This window comes from Symphalangus syndactylus, chromosome 11, assembly GCF_028878055.3.
Source record: "Symphalangus syndactylus isolate Jambi chromosome 11, NHGRI_mSymSyn1-v2.1_pri, whole genome shotgun sequence".
In the NCBI taxonomy this organism is placed as follows: Eukaryota; Metazoa; Chordata; class Mammalia; order Primates; family Hylobatidae; genus Symphalangus; species Symphalangus syndactylus.
The window spans coordinates 32,970,137-32,988,246 of record NC_072433.2 but is presented as its reverse complement, the minus strand read 5'-3'; positions in this window follow the sequence as shown (position 1 = coordinate 32,988,246).

Here is an 18,110-nt window from a genome sequence, read left to right as displayed (position 1 = left end):
AGACTCCTTTCAACAACCAGCTCCTATAGGAACTCACAGAGTGAGAACTCACTCACCTCTATCCCAGGGAGGGCATTAATTTATTCATGAGGGATTTACCCCCATGACCCAAACCTCCTATTAGGCTCCAACTTCCAACATTGAGATTGAAGTTTAACAAGAGGTTTTGGGGAGACAAACTTCCAAACCATAGCAATGTTGTTTCAATGTTCAGGAGTTAGCATCCTGAAATCATTTTTAATGATTAAAATTTAATTGTATAATGTTTCAGTATTTTCTGTATAATTACCAATAAGCTGTAATTTATGGCATCTAATATATATTTTATGCTACATAAAATGACTAAATATTATGAAAAAGTATCACTTACCATTGGTTTCACTATATTTTTGAACAATTTGAGCTCAAATAAATCAAATTAAATCCAGTTGTGCATTACTAACGTCCAAATATAATTTTTCTCTCTATTGCCAGGTCTGTGCTGTTCTTTTAATGATGGAATATGGCAGCATGCTTCAAAAGCTCTAAATGTACCACTTTCAAAGTTTTTCACAGTGGGTTGCAGCATCAGATGCCTATTTCTAGAAATTCCCTACTTCAGCTGGCCTCCCGCATGCTTTGAGTTGTGGAGATTATTAAAAATTTAAACGATGGAAAAAAAATCTATATTTAAAACCAACACAATATATTAAGAATCAGTCTCTCTCTCTCTCTCTCTCTCTCTCTGTCTCTCTCTCTCTCTTTCTCTCAGAAAAAGCTACCTTTAAAAATTAAAATATAGCAGGTTCTCAGATTTGGATGGATTCATAGGTTATTCAGTTCTTCCTAGGTAGAAATCTCTGACGGGTTGTTGACCCACCTTTTCCTGAATATCATCCGTGTCTGAAATGTCTAGAAGATGCCTTCTCCTTGCTGGACAGCTTAACTAGAAAATGTTACCTTGGTTTAAACAGAAACACCTCCCTTTCGAACCTTTATTGATTACAGTTCTCCAAAACTTCTCAAAGCATATTGTAGCCATAAGCATTTTGTAGAAAATATGCTTCTGCAAAACTGAATGTTTCATTTAATTGACAGGTGATACGTATTTTTCTTTTTTGCATAAAGAACAGGCTTTTCCCTTTTACACATCTGTTTCCCCCTTGCTGTTTGCCCAGGCGATATCTGCTAATATTTGACCACTCCCATACCCTGGATTCATTTCAAAAGCATCATCATCCCTCAGGAATTTGCTGTTCCATATCTCTGATACTTTCCTAATTTACTTATCAAGGTTTTCTTCTTTATCATTCTTTTCCTGGAGCACTGAAAACTACCTTGTTTGCCTTTGAATATGTGCTTCTGTGTTGTGGCAAAAGGAATACTCCTTAATTTTCTGTCTGGGTGAATGAAACAAAATTTCCAAGTATCACCAAAAAGGTATAAATTACAGTCTGACAGATTCCCTTTAGTTGAAACCATCTCACACTATCACTTCCACAACCCTAGGCCTGCAATCCCTAGTTGCAAGTAGTGGTTCAATCTAGGAAAGTAACAAAAACAAAAACAACATAACTGATTTAACAATATATAAGCTTACATATAAAAATTGCCATAACTTCTAATTGATGGAAGTTTCTTTTTTTAAATTATGAAATGATAGACCTGTTTCAATAGGTATCATTGGATTGAACATTAGAACATTTTCCTGCTTTTCTTTATGTGATGGGGCCAATGCTCTGCTCTGATTGCTTAAGGTTAAATTGTGTATTTAAAGCACATAGCACATTGCCTGACACATAAGAAAGGTACATAAATGTAATAATTCTTTTAGATTTTTTTAAAAATAGGAGTAACTCAGAGGGGAAATCTACCTTCTGTGCATCATAAATGGATTCTGTCTTCATTAAGGGAGATGGGATATAAGTGTAAAATCCACATAGGATTTTAAAGACTTAGTATAAAAAGAATGTATAATATCTCATAATATTTTATATTGAATACTATTTTAGATATATGTAATTAGATAAAATATTAAAAAGATCTCTCTGTTCACCCTTTTAAAGTGGCTTCTAGAAAATGTAGAATCACATATGGGGCTCACATTGTATTTTTATCAGAGAGTGCAGACTCAATGACCATAGAAAAGCAGTAAAAACAAACAAAAAACGGAGAGAATAAAAACATTGACTTGATGGTGGAAAGCTTTCCAAGAGGCAAAACAGCACAATAGGTAATACATGAGTTAGGCATCAGACTGAATTCAAATTCTACCTCTGCTACTTGTTAACTAGGTGGCTTTGGAAAATATGTTTAACTTTTCTAAACTGGTCTTTTACTTCTATAAAAGGAAGAAGAAGAATCAAATCTAGCAGAAATGACTATATAAAATAATACATTTAAACTCACACTACAATTTTTGTCGTATAATAAGATTAGCACTCATTAAAGTTATTAAGTGCTGTACTGTATATAAGAGTAACACAAATGTTCAACCATCTTCTCCAACTTCAATGAGACAGAATTCATCTATGTTATTATCTCTGTGGACTTAAATTTCAGCCTGTTTTCTTATTTTCAAAACACTTATATTTTATCTACTCCGAGAGTTGTGATTAAATGCTATTAAGATTAAATGCTATTAAGACTATGTAAGGTTTTATAAACTGAAAAGTAAGACTAGCTCATGCTTTTATTCATTCTCTCTTTGTTCAGATCCAGCTTCCTTTAAACATCTTGGATCTTGGCTCTTGTTCATCCCTTGATTTTTTTTGTTATCTTTCAATTTTGCTGAGAAAATATAATATAAGGAACAACCGTTTTCTCAAAACTTTATTGTCTGGAGACCATTGGTATGCAAGAATTTTTTTTTTTTTTTTTTGTCTATTTTGGCCCCTTGAGTCTAAAATTCAAAAAGATCTTCCAGCAAAATGTTATTGGGTAAATTGTACTTTTGTGATCCTATCAACAAACTTCTCCAAGCAAATGACAGTTTACTATTATTTTTGTCTTTGTCTTATACAATTCAGCTCAACTGAGTCAAAACAATGACATAATTCACAAAATATTTATTTTTAATATATGTGAAGTATTGAAATTACCCATTGTTTGAAATAGCTAGTTATCTATGAAAGCAGAGGTTCTACTTCATACAGTTCCTATGAAAACCAGACTCACCAGTCATATGAGAGTTTATTATTTTCTTCTGCATCTTTCTAGTTAAAGGGAAAGATGGGTGGATGCATTAAGGAGTAATTGAGGCTGAGGAATAAGTGGAAAGGAAAAAAAATCAAGGGACAATTTCAGAAAGTTTCAAAGTAGTTAAAAAGGTGAATGCTTAATCTCCGAAAGCATAAGTGTATGTAGGGAATTTTGTATATTTTATAATATTGTTTTAAATAAAAAGATTTGGCCCAGCGCGGTGGCTCATGCCTGTAATCCCAGCACTTTTGGAGGCCGAGGCGGGTGGATCACGAGTTCAGCAGATCGAGACCATCCTGGCTAACACGGTGAAACCCCGTCTCTACTAAAAAAAAAAATACAAAAAAATTAGCAGAGCGAGGTGGTGGGCGCCTGTGGTCCCAGCTACTTGGGAGGCTGAGGGAGGAGAATGACGTGAACCCGGGAGGCAGAGCTTGCAGTGAGCTGAGATAGCGCCACTTCACTCCAGCCTGGGTGGCAGAGCGAGACTCCATCTCAAAAAAAAAAAAAAAAAAAGATTTAATGAAAAATAAGATAGTAAGACTTACAAGTTCTCATGTGGAGTGACTTTTAGGAGACTTGTTTTACTCAACAGTCCCTTTCTGTTTCCTTTTATGGGAATCATACTGCATGTTAACCCGTATTAAAGGAAGCAGATTAAAGTGGATGTATGAATATCACATGTTTTTCATCCTTCTCTCTATAGCTGGAGAGCTAATAACAGCATTCAGTTCAGAATGGGCACTGAATCTCTGCTATGTCTTTTCGGCACCAGAGTGCTTGTTGAACTTGAAAGCAGGAGAAGCCAGGGGAGAGTAAATGCATCAGTGAGTGGGGAGAGAACGTGTGATTTCTACGAGATACTCAGGCTGGTTTCAGGGCAATTAGTTGTTACCTCAGTGTCCAGAATGTATGTCTGAGGGAAAGAAAGAACTACTTCTGCGATGTCGGCTGTGAGGAGCCAGAACCAGTGAGGCTATTCCCAACAAGCAACTCAGGCTGAAACACTTCAGTACAGAAGCTATTCACTTACATGATCCAGCTAGTATACGTTTATGTACGTCTACTTCACACAATACTTTAGAAATGCAAATTGTATGATAGAAATCAGAGGAAACCGTATTGTCATACAAATAAAAGTTGTACTGAAACAAACATAAATCAGTCTTTTACTTTTGGCCCTAAAATGACTTTCTAAACATATTCATTGCCTTTTACCTTTAGGGATATTTAACTTTAGGCAATTCAACAGTGATTCCCTGAATGAGGCCACCTGATCCTCTCCTGTATTAAACTATATATATATGGTTAATGTTTTAATAATTAGTTATACCTATAATTATGGTTACATGACAAATACTCAGATTTGGGGCATTTCCTTATGTGAAGCAGCATCGATGACAAATAATATTCCATCTTTCTTTTTGTTAAGAGTAATAGAATGTGCAAGAAGGAAACTGCAGGAGAGTAAAGCTGTGTTTTTTTTTTTCTATGAATCTTTTAATCATCTTTGAAAGTATCTAGCATGTCCCCATGCTGTATCTTTTTTTCCCATCAGTATACTAATACCGATCTTTACCAGTGTTGGAAGCAATGTCTGACATTTCAAAGAGGTCAGTGAACATATTTATTCTCCCCAAATAAATGATAGTAAAGATTTCATCTACAAAAAAAGGAAAGGTGAAGTAGGGTCATCATAAAGGTGAAATGCACAAATGACTCCAAATAGATCAAATGATCTTGCTTGCTCCAGAATGGCATACCCTCAGTATGCTTAGAATGCAATGAACAGTCATTTGAACATAATTTGATGGAACCAAGTGAGATAGAATTTTACAAAGAGATATGGATAAATATCAGACTCTGCTCCAAAGAGAGGTGAAGAATGGGAGGTAGAAAGAGGAGAGGTTTAGAGCACATGGACTTAATTAGTGAGATAAAGTGTGACCAAATCTCCTAACATTTTAACCTTTAAAAAGAAAGAGTGAGTTAGGAAATTAGAAACATCTTGAAATTAGAGAATTAAATGCTTTTTTATGTTCTTAGCTTATGGTTCTCACAGATAAATGAATAACATTCTAGGATTTGGTGTAACTTTCAATGCTGGAATAGTTTCATCATGGTTATGTTGTTTTGTACTGAGCTATATTCTTTGTGATGTCTTTCATAGAAATCAAGTATTGGAAGATAGCTTAAAAACAGTAAACCAATATCTTGCCTACAGGTCCAAGCTACCCCCGCTCTTCCTCCTCCTCCTCCTCCTCCTCCTCCTCCTCCTCCTTCTTCTTTCTTCTTCTTCTTCTTCTTCTTCTTCTTCTTCTTATTATTATTATTATTATTATTATTATTATTATTATTATTTTGCCTTGTTGACATGGAGAACTTGAAAAGTTATGAGAAAAAAAGTGGGTATTTTTAGAGTTTAGAAAGCTAGTAAATCCCTAAAAATATTATTTAAAATCTATTGTATGTTAAAATGCTAAATTATCAATGACTCTGAGATACTTTGGTCACTGTATATCTCATGCCTGTGTTCAGAACTGCAATATGCACGGCTACTATAGAGAAACTTGGAGCATATGAGAGTGACTGGGATGAAAAGACTGTCACTGTTGAAAAAACTTCAGTGAACCCTTGATTTGGAAAATGGAAAAAAACTTGAAGTCTGAGAAATAAAAGGGAAGGACACTACAAGTAAAATCAAGACAAATTAAAGGGAGATACACAGAGATACGTATATAGATAGAGATAGAGAGACAGAGAGAGAGACTGAGGGAGAGAGGGTGGGAGGGAGGGGGAAGAGAGCAAGGGGGGAAGGAAGGAAGAAAGGAAAAGGAAGGAAGGAAGGAAGGAAGGAAGGAAGGAAGGAAGGAAGGAAGGAAGGAAGGAAGGAAGTTCCTTTCCTGGTAAAATTGGTGAAAATTCAGTGATCTGGGAATAAAGAGTAAGCAAGGTGGGCACATTCTCATTTAACTCATTCCACAATAAGGTTAAGCTTAGGAACTTAGAGGAACTAGATAGAAAACACTATAAGGCTTATGGAAAGCGGCTGCTCAAAGGATTCTACTTTTGACTTACTCCCCACCTACAGACTCTCTCTCAGCTAGGTCCACCATACACAATATAAGTCATTTGATGGCACAAAGCAAAGACAGCTTGCTAGACTCACCAAACATTAATTTAGTAGTTTGTTATATAGTAAACTCTTTATCATTCCTAGAACAAAGCATTCACTCTATTTCAATAATTTTCAGTGTATAAACCCCAAGGAAATGACATACAAGTAAGGAAGTATGAATAGATGCAAGATTCATAGTAGAAATGTGCAAATTAAAAAATTCAAGGATCTACCTGCAGGGACATGGATCTCCAGTAAGTATCAGTATTGGCAACAGACATTGCAGAATAAAAGCCCTATGCCACTTTTTTTTTTTTTTTTTTTTTTGGCTTATCAAGCACAGAATTCCACTCTAGTTCTGATGTAGCTACTGAGTAGCTGACACCAGTATTTGAGTATTTATTCTGTTTGCTTCCCTTCCAACTGTAACTTCCCCAAATTGTGTAGTGGTTACTAACACAGGTTCTGAAATCAGAAGCCTAAGAGTAAATATCATTCCAGTAGCTTAATGAATATGTGGCCTTAGGCGGGCATTATTGAACCACAGACTCTTGCTGTCTCTAATAAAATAAGAAGAATAATGTGTGAGTCCAGGTTTTCTGAAAAGCATAAACCAAGCCAGGATTAAATGGAAAATGATTATATTATAGAAAATGCCTCTCAGAGGAAAAATAGAAAAGAAGGCAGAAAAGACTGGGAGACCTCAGGTATGATGCAGACATGAAAGAGAGACAGATGCGGTGGGGTAGAAGCATTATAGATAGCCATGCAGTCCAAGGAAAGTTCAGCAAAGCCATGAGGGTGTCTTCAAGCTGAAGCTGCTCATCAGAGGAGTCCTGTGTCTTCCAGGAAAAGGGCTGACTTAGTATTCCTGATGCATACAGTCATTTACAGTGAGCAGTTCATGGAAGGTACGGCCCTGGTGCAAAGGTGTAATGAATTACAAAGTGCAGAATTTGGAGCTGTCTGCAGTTGGAAGTCTGTGAGACACATTATCTTGGCTATCACCAGGGAAATATTCTCCTCATAGGCAAAGCATTAAATATATGTAAGCATTTAAAATCACAGTGTAAGCACTTAGCAAATATTGGTCATCACTACTACTATTATTACACTACTATTACCATTACAACTATGACTACTATTTACTGCTATTTGATGTGTCCCATCCATTAGCCATATACAAGTGTGACATTATCGCTCTTAAATAACTGACTTTTTTTCAGAGTGGGATTTAGGTTTTCATCCCTCTTGGGAGCACCTAGTATAGGACTCTGAAATATTCTTGCTCTTGGTACCTTGAGTTATAGAACACACAAACAAGACATCTGCTTGCATATTGATAGAGAATGGACACAAACAAGATCATCACAACTGGAACAGGAATCAAAATTGCAGTTGATGAAGGGAACCCCTGATATGGCTTTCTCTCAAGCCCCCTCACTGAGGAAGGGAATTGGTACTCTACAAAGGCACTTTAGACTTTAAATAAAATGTTGGACAATTTGTCAAACATTATCCAATTTTTAAATATTTCTTAAGAAAGTAAAATGGTTCTCTTTAACTTTTTAATAAATATTCTTTTTTCTATCATTTGTTTCACTGCAGAAGGAAAAACACAGTTTGCCAGATTTCATATCTAAGGATAAATTATTTCTAAACATTTGTAAGAATTATTTAGATTTTAGTACACTGAATAAAAAAAATAACTTTTATATCTTCAGAAAATAATCACTTTCTTCCTTTCTTTAAGAGGAAAAGTGAGTAAGGCAGAAAAATAGTGAGCAGCAGCTAGGGAGACAGGCCTGTTCTGTGGATGGCTGACCCTGAAGCCAAATAACAGAACTTTTGGAAGCTTTCAGTAACTTTAAAAATGAATTTGATTTCTATTGTTGACACTATCTCTGCACTACTGAGACTGAAAGAGCCAACTTATTACATGGTGGTCACCTGCGAAGTTCAAGTCCTGCTCTCTACCTGAGTACTTTGATCATTTCCCAAGGAGACATACAAATTGGTTTCCCCTGGCTCGCCTGTCTCTGCCCAGGCACCACACTCCCAGTGTATCGGTTCCAATTTATCTTAGAAGGGGATGCTCAAGGGCTATGGAATCCATGAAAGTTGGACTAGAACTCTTTCTCCATCAAGCTGTGTGGTTTGAGGCAAGTTATTCTACATCTCTATATCTCTATATCACAGTCTCTTCATCTAAAAAATCAGATACTGGTTTGCAATGAAAGGATGGTAAAATCTAGTAATAGCATATGCAAAATGCTTCGTGCATGATGGTACTAAATAAATAAATGGTTACCAACCACTGTTAACCAGAAATAAACACATACTCTTTCTTTCACAATATTTACCACTTAAATTCAACCCTGTCAGTCACCTTAAGAAATCAATGAATATAATAAGTTACTGTTACTCAACAAAGTTTTATTCATGCTGAAGACCACACGGTCATTTATTTATTTGACATTAATGACTTCATTAATGCATTCATTTGTTCATATACAAAAGCGGCACAATATTGTGATAAGAGTCCAATTTTCCTAGGTTTATATATCAGAACTTCCACACAGCAGCTGTATAACTTAGGCAAGATCACTCAACTTCCCTGTGTTTTAGTTATCTCAGCTGTAGAATGAGCATAATAATATCATCTATTCGGTGCCTTTCCAAAAGCAAATACTCAGTACACTGTTACTACATTATTGAGCACATAAAACAGGACAATATTTGTGTCAGTCACGGTTGATTGTTATTTTGTATATTTAAGGATACCTCTCCAAACAAAATGGCTTTTTGAGGTCTTTTACGTTACATTTCTAAGATTATTCATATAAACAGTTTTGTCAAAGCAAAAGTAATGACGGCATAGTTTGCCTTGTTGTCCATCTTTTTCTGTCCTTCCACTCTTTCCTACTTCCCTGACGTTCCTTCATCCCTTGAAAAGTGACCTATATAAGCTACTTCTAAACATCTACACTTTTACAATCATGTTTACCCGGACTGTCAATTGTGGTGTCTAGAAGCACTGGGGAGAAAAAGATCCACACATTTACTACCAAGTGATGTAATAGCAAGCCTTCCTGATTCATTCATCTATTATTCCGTAATGTTATTCCATTAGCCCTGGGCGACCACTCTTGGGGAAGGGGAATCAAATCCATCATAAACCCCTTTCTTGATAGAATACTGCCGCTTGTCTATAATAAACATTATCTCTGTTATTTGAATAAGGTATTCCTATATTTTATTTTTCTTTAGGCGTTTGGGTTCATTCTTCAGTTCTATGTATAAAAACAAATAGAATAAAATTGAAGAAAACTCCAATCGGATCTCAGAATCTCTAACTAGAGCATATGTTTGGGATTCATACGATAGGTTTTAGAGAAGCTGCTGCTCATTCATGTACATTAACTGAAATACCGTGATCTCGCTTGAAGTTATCCAAGGGTCTGTCATTACTATCATTAACATTCATATTTGGTGATATTCTTAATTGAAACAATAATGATCATTTAAAAATTTTCATTTTCTAAAAGCAATTTGAACTAGAGCCTCTAGAAACTGAAGTCTTATATAAATACTTCATAATTTGAACCCAGAGTGATCTCAACCTGGGTCCTAAATTTGTTGAAGAATAAATTCTTTCCTGGTTTAATACATTAAGGATTTGTTCAAACTTCTACCACTGTCCACCTGTCTAACAATATGAAGAAGCCAATATAAATGATATAGAAGATGGGGTTGATTAGGATTGTGTCACTAACAGCCAGATAATATAAAATGCTTTCTATAACCCCACTGAATAACAAAATAACCTACACTGCCTATTATTTGCAAATCTCTATTATTTGGAAAAGTTATTATCAATGTAGTGTCCTACTATGTGTGTTCACATATTAAACTTCTTTAATATATAATTTTTAAAAGATACAAGTGTATTTTCATAATTACATTTAATGTTTAACATATTCCAATTAATGTTTTTAAATTTCCTTCCTAATGTATTCAATGAACTGGCTATATATTTAAATTTGATTTTCATTGCTAATTATAGTCAAATGTAACATCACTCAATGAAGGGATTACACTTTTTTCTTATCAACTTAAGGTGGCACTGGGTTTAACTATTCATTTAAAGTTTTAACGTAATGTGTTTAATATATTTATTCCTGAAAGAAGTATTTTCAATGACTATTAATCCAAATTGTGCTCATTATCCTCCATTTGTCCCCTAGATACACTCTCCTTCCTTCTCTAATAGAGGGTCTCTTGACCTCTTCCTTCTGGTTGGGTTTAGCCAAAAAGAACACTGCCTGAAGATAGAAGGGAGAGAACAGAGGTCAAGTATTTATTTCTTTAGCTCTGTTTTTCTGGCATATCCTTGCATCTGCTGTTTCTCAAAACCAGGTTTATAATTGCACTTATAAAGCCTCCTCTCATCTACTGTCTCATTCTCTGCTGTGGAACACATCCCGCCTTTCACCCTTTAGATCTTCAAGTCTGATGATGGTAATGAAGCATCTCCCTCCTTACTAATCCCTATAGATCCCTAGCACTATCCCTTTATGCCCTTACATTCTGATCACAGCATTTTCTAAACCCTTTATTAAATTCTTTTCAAATTAAAAAATTGGAATGTACCTTCTGTTTGCTTCCTAGGTACTAACTGATGAATTATCAAGAAACAAAGCTCTTTATTCTAACTGCAAATTGAACATATTTAATAATAAATGTTTATTTGAAAATACTTATTTTTTATTTATATCACATTTTAAAAACCATTAAAGTTGCCTAGTAACTTACTCCATTAAATTAAAACATTATACCTAGAATTTGCAAGTTTTCTTCAAATTATGACCAAATTACATATCCCATAGAGAAGTAATATTTACTCATTAGGTACATTCAATAAAATCTCTCTGTGTGTGTATATGTGTGTGTGTACACAGGAAATAAATATGAAATCAACTTTCCTCATAGTATTACTTTTTTTTTTTTTTTTCTAATCCCGAAGACATGAAGAATCAGAGTGGACTTGCCTGAGAAGTATGTAGGTACGGAGAAAAAGGAGAACAAAGGAGATTTCCAGCATTGTTGAAAGATTAGGAACTAAGGAGACCTTACAATAAATTGCTTAAGGGACAAAGGTCAATATAGATCTTGATACGAAAGGCAGGCAACGTGGGATGCTCTGAAAGAAAAGGCAGACTTGAAAGAGGAATGACATGAAAAATGTTATTATATTTTTATATCTATATTGAGCCCTCACTATTTGCCAGCCACGTCAAGCATGACTGTTTTTATTCTCATTTTACATTTGAAAAAAGCATAATAAAGAAAATTCTCCAGCATTTTCTAGTAGAGCAGAAAAATTTAAACCGAATTTCCTCTGATTCTGTGCCTAAGCATCATATCAAATTCAGGCTATTCAGTTTTTTAGATGAAAAGTGGAATAGTGCAGATAGTGCCTAATTTCCATGTGCCAAGAATTACATATAGAGCCCATCTCTTTGGTAGGGTGCCAAGACCATAAGGCAAAATGGGGAGTTCTGTTCAAATACTACAATGGCCGCCACAGCCATGACTAAAGCAATTTATGCTGAGTGGCCACAAGAAGAGTGAAGTCTCTTAAGAAGAAGTTAGAAAATCTTTCATTCCTGAAAATTTCCTGGATAGTCTTAAATCCTCTTTTATGTGAACACTGAGGTGGGAGGATTTACTCATGAGACTCAGAATTACACTAAAATGTCTTCTGTTCTCTTCCTGCTTGTATGGGCATTTACACCTGGCTATTTGGTTATTATTTTTTCCATAAGAAGCTCATTTTGAATGAGTAAATGCAAGTGAATTATTATTTTTTCGTAATGGATATATGTTGAAACTCTCTCAGCACCTGATATTTGCTAAGACATAGGTCTGCTTTAAACCAGCTGCTGTGAAAACAATATAAATACATTTCTGTCCTTAGATACTTTTCCTGGCATTGTACTTCTGAGCATTTACACCTGGCTGTTGGATTATTTCTTCCATAAGAAGCTCATTTTGATTGCGCAAATACAAGTAAATTATTATTTTTTAATATAAATAATTGGTCTGAAACTTTCATAGCATCTGATATTCTCCAACGTGTAGGTTTGCAGTAAACCTGTAATTTCTCTGCAAAGTCTAAAATTAAAACCATTTTACCAGCTGGATTGTCATTTAAAAAAATCTAAAAACAACAGCAGCAGCAGCAATCTAACTAGGATGAATGACTGCGTGTGTTATTTTATTTAAGTATTTATTTTTCAACAAAAAATATATTTCAAGGCAAAGTATGAGTGAGTTCTTAAAAACACTCTTGGAAAAAAACAACTTATAAAAGTTAATTATTTTAAAATCTCGTTGTTAAAGTTGATCAAAGAATCCAATAATCACTGCAGATATTAACTGAATACTGTTCACTTTAACAACTCGAAATAACTTGTCATTCCAAGACACATGCCCTTTGTTATTTGTATCTCTAAATTTATCTTCTTTTTTTTGTACTCTGCTTCCCATTTTCCTTTTTTTAAATTTTATTTTATTATTATTATACTTTAAGTTTTAGGGTACATGTGCACAATGTGCAGGTTTGTTACATATGTATACATGTGCCATGTTGGTTTGCTGCACCCATTAACTCGTCATTTAGCATTAGGTGTATCTCCTAATGCTATCCCTCCCCCCTCCCCCTACCCCACGAAATTTATCTATTTTTTTTTTTTTTTTGTGCAAGTTACTAAAATGACCTAAGACATACACTTGGTCTCTCCTGGTTGGGTGATCCAAAACTAATTATCTTTTTTCCTTTTCCTTCCTTCCTAACTTCTTCGATAGCTTGTCATTGGATATTTTATCATTGTATGAGGTCTAGCCATTGAGAGGACACTCTATAACTTTGTTTCTCTCAAACTTTTTTGCCACAGATGTGTCTTTCTAACTTTTATTTTATTGATTAAAAGTTGTTCGGAAAGGATATGTGAAATATTCCACTAGGGAAATGTGAGAATGGTGAATATGGGTTGAAATTGTCAATTTCTTTCATGTGGTTAACCTAAGGAAAAATACTAATCTCTCTTTTCTGACTTTCTTGAATACAGAGTTTAGCATTAATGTTTAAGCACTGCTATTTCCTGTTTGTTTGATTTTTAGGAGTTCATACATTCTAAACTAATGCCAAAGGGAAAAATTTACCTCTGAAATTCTCCTGATTTGAAACTTAATGAAATGGTTTGCACAAAAACAAAATAATCTCACATTGCTTTGTCCTTTTTCTAATTGTATGTAACTATCTATAAACATACACACACACACATATGTATATGTATGTATATATATAATACATATATACATACATATATTTATACTAACAAGGACATTGGAGACCAGGCACGGTGGCTCATCCCCATAACCCCAGCACTTTGAGAGGCCAAGGATGTGAGGATTGCTTGAGGCCAAGAGTTCCAGACCAGCCTGGGCAACATAGCAAAACCTCATCTCTACAAAATATATTTATAAAAAAATAGCCAAGTACAGTGGTGCACACCTGTAGTCCTAGCTACTCGGGAGGCTGAGCCCAAGAGTTCAGTGCTGCAGTGAGCTGTGACCTGCACTGCACTCTAGACTGGGTGACAGTAGGAGACCCTATCTCTTAAAAAAAAAAAAAAAAAGACATTGGGTGTCTTTTAAAATAATTTGAAATAAGCAAACTGACTAATTAAAAGAGTATAAATTTGGAAAGGCAACAATTTACTGTCAAGAGAGTAAACACTTGCATATAACTTGGGTTTTTTTTTCCCCAGATGTTGATGATTACCATTCCTTATAATTTTAGGAAGTGGAATTCCCTCTCCAAAAGGGAACTGTATCTGCTATACAAAGGTCACCTATTTGGACAGACATCAATAAACCTAACATTCAGGATGGTGAATGTTTTGTTCTCCTTGTTGACAGGCTTGGGGCATATTACATATTATTAATATAGCTGACTAATTCCTAATTAGGAACTCATTAGCAGCTCCACAACTGTAGAGTTTGATGGATTTGCAGCCAATCTTAAAAAAGGTCACAATAAATGACCTCTGACGAAGACTGTCCCATCTGTCTATCATTTAGTACCAGTATTTTTTGCTGAAAAATGTAATCATTTTGCCTCTCCTTGAGAAGATGCACAAGGCTTATTTCTTTTACAAGATTATGTTTAATTAAATATTTATATTAATGAATGCATTCTTTGCTTTTGATTTTCTGATACAAAATGTCCATTCTCCATATACCTTATTTCAATTAGCCATTTTCCTCTTAGAAGGTATGGATATGTCAATGTGTGAGATATAACTGTTAAAGCAGAAGATTAAGATTAAAAAGAAAAAAACAGACTGGGCGTGGTGGCTCACGCCTGTAATCCCAGCACTTTGGGAGGCTGAGGTGGGCGGATCACGAGGTCAAGAGATCGAGACCATCCTGGCTAACACAATGAAACCCCGTCTCTACTAAAAATACAAAAAATTAGCCGGGCGTGGTGGCAGGCGCCTGTAGTCCCGGCTACTGGAGAGGTTGAGGCAGGAGAATGGCGTGAACCCGGGAGGCAGAGCTTGCAGTGAGCCAAGATCGTGCCATTGCACTCCAGCCTGGGCGACAGAGCGAGACTCCGTCTCAAAAAAAAAAAAAAGAAAAGGAAAAAAGAAAGTGACATTTTAGTGATACCCATAGCAACTGTAGAAGTTTACAACATAGCACATGTACTGCTCTAAAGGAAACACTTTTATATTAACGAAAGCTGTATTATTGAAACACATATTTTCATTATTATCATTTTTGAAAGAGAAAAATCAAGCTTTTCTATAGTGAAATATGGAGCATCACTTTAAAATATGTCATTTTAATTTGAAAGCATATAAGGTTGCACTTAAAATTTAAAATCATGTTGGCCGGGCGCGGTGGGATTATGCCTGTAATCCCAGCACTTTGGGAGGTCGAGGCGGGCTGATCGCAAGGTCAGGAGATCGAGACCATCCTGGCTAACACGGTGAAACTCCCTCTCTGCTAAAAATGCAAAAAATTAGCCTGTGCGTGGCGGCAGGCGCCTGTAGTCCCAGCTGCTGGGGAGGCTGAGGCAGGAGAATGGCGTGAACCCAGGAGGCAGAGCTTGCAGTGAGCCCGGATTGCGCCACTGCACTCCAGCTGGAGCGACAGGGCGAGACTCCGTCTCAAAAAAAAAAAAAAAAAATTAAAACCATGTTAAACTCAGTCATATTTTAAACATATAGAACGTGTTACTCTATGTTCTCTTTTCTCCTGCCTACTTTCTTTTCTTTTTTTGTTTTCTATTTTTGTTAGGGTTCATATTTATATAATTCATAGAGAATATAAAGTTCAACAGGGAAATTTTTGGAAACCTAAGTTACCTCAGGTTGTTCTGAAAATTTTCCAGGGTATGTAAGAAGGTATTTGCTATAGTTGGGGAAATAGTAGAGAATTAAAACAAACAACAATTCAGTTTTCATTTTTTTCAAGTTGTCTGTAGATAAAACCCAATAAGTCCTATGCAAAATAAAGGAAAGATGTGTATGGTTGCAAAAGCTGGAGAGTGGTTGCACTCTCTTCCAATCTCTTAATTTAATTTTATTTTATTATTTTTATTTTTTGAGACGGAGTTTCGCTCTTGTTGCCCAGGCTGTAGTGCAATGGCACAATCTCAGCTCACCACAACCTCCGCCTCCCGGATTCAAGTGATTCTCCTGCCTCAGCCTCCCTAGTAGCTGGGATTACAGGCCTGTGCCACCACACGCAGCTAATTTTTATATTTTTAGTAGAGACGGGGTTTCTCCATGTTGGTCAGGCTGGTCTCGAACTCCCAACCTCAACTGATCTTCCCGCCTTGGCATCCCATAGCGCTGGGATTACAGGCATGAGCCACCACGCCCGGCCTCTTAATTTTAAAAATTATGAAATTTGAAGTCCAGACTGAATAATCGAGTTACCAAAATCATGCTGGGATTTTTTTTTTTTCTGTTTGTTTGTTTGTTTTGTTTTGTTTTGTTTTGTTTTTTTTGCTCCCCAAATAGAACCTGGCTTCCAGGCCTACGGGGTCCATCCGTATAAACCACAGTAGGTTCCAATTCTTATTGTTTTGACTTATTTATTAAAGATATATTGATCCCACATTATGTACTAGACTGTGTTAGAACTGAGAATAGATAAAATTAAAGGCAAATGTTATAATTGTCCTATAGAGTTTGTCTGGCACAGAGGATAGACATTCAGTGAGAAGATGTAACAATGAATGATGCAGTTTGAGATGGGAAAGAACAGAGTACTATGGGAGAATATTAAAAAGAACATAAGCAAGTCTACAGGGCGCGGAAAAGCCATCACCAATTAGGTGACTTTTAAGCTAAGGCCTGATATACTCTGTTTATATTCATTTATATGTTAACTTCATACACGTAACTGGGGAAGAGAAAGCATCGGCAATCCTCCAGTCTATAAACAGAGGATATGACGGTGTTAGGCAGATGGGAACCTTTGCTTTTGATGACTTGTTTGAAAACATTTTTTTTTTCAGTTAATTTCTGTATCTATCTATTTTTAGACACTGGAAAAAGCAGCAGTGGTTTTTTTATTAAAATGAGAAATAGTCCAGACACACAGAGTCAATGTATATTTTAGTTAATAAACTGCAAATGTTTTATGGGATGTTGTCCAATATAAAATAAGGGGTAGAAGTTAATTAGGCATATTTTTGTCAACATTCTATTTTAAAATGGAAATAAACAGAAAATAAGTCTTTGAAATCCAATATTGTATGCTGTCATGGTAGCTGAAGCTCAAAGAAGATAGCAAAAAAAAAAAAAAAAAAAAATTGAACTGCCCAGCAACAGAGTGCACAACCTTGTATGGGAATGAACAGCTGTTCTTAGAGTAGTTACACAAAATCTGGGGTTCTTTAGAAATTACATAAAAATGAAAAGAAACAAGAAATCTTCCAGGTGACAGACTTCAACCAAGCTGAGTTTTCTCTGTAGGTAGCTGGGAGCCACTTACAGTGAATGAAGAGAGGGGTGCAGACCAGGACTCAGTCATGTAGGATAAGGTAGAATGTCTTGATAAAATAAAATACAATTAGTAAAGAACCAGAAATCATCTAGTTGGTGTGAAAAAATATTAAGGTAAGGAAAAGCAGTATATTTGAATAAAGGCTGTCTAGTACCACAGTATTTAAATCCTGAGTGCTTGCGATGTATTGTTCCTAAACTGTTTAACCTGTGTTCATCTTATCTCCGCACATAGTGAAAAATTTCCTTGAGGACAAGGTCTACACCTCATAATTATTTAGCAGCTTCAGATTTATTTGAACAGTAATAATCTCAGAGCAGACATTCCAAAAATAGTCTTTCACCAATCCACTAGTATTCAGATATTAAGATGCTGCCCTCATTGCCCTGAATTGACTGATATTTTATGTCTCTAACTTGAGATTATGTAGACACTGACTCTGATCAGCAGTCACAGCAGTCACAGTGGATGTTCAGGCAGGGCAGATGTTAGCAGCATTTAAATGAAATGAATCATTCTGGAGCTATGGTCAAAATTGTCTTATCCATTCTTTAGAGTTTATTTGAAATATCATTTTCTCTAGGAAGCTTTCTCAGACCAGGCCATGTCACCCCATTTTTAAGTATGTAGTCTTTCTCCTTTGTAAAGGTTAAGTAATATAAATAAATTATTAACTATTTAATTCTTTGTTCAAAGTTCTCTATCCCTACCAAAACCAAAG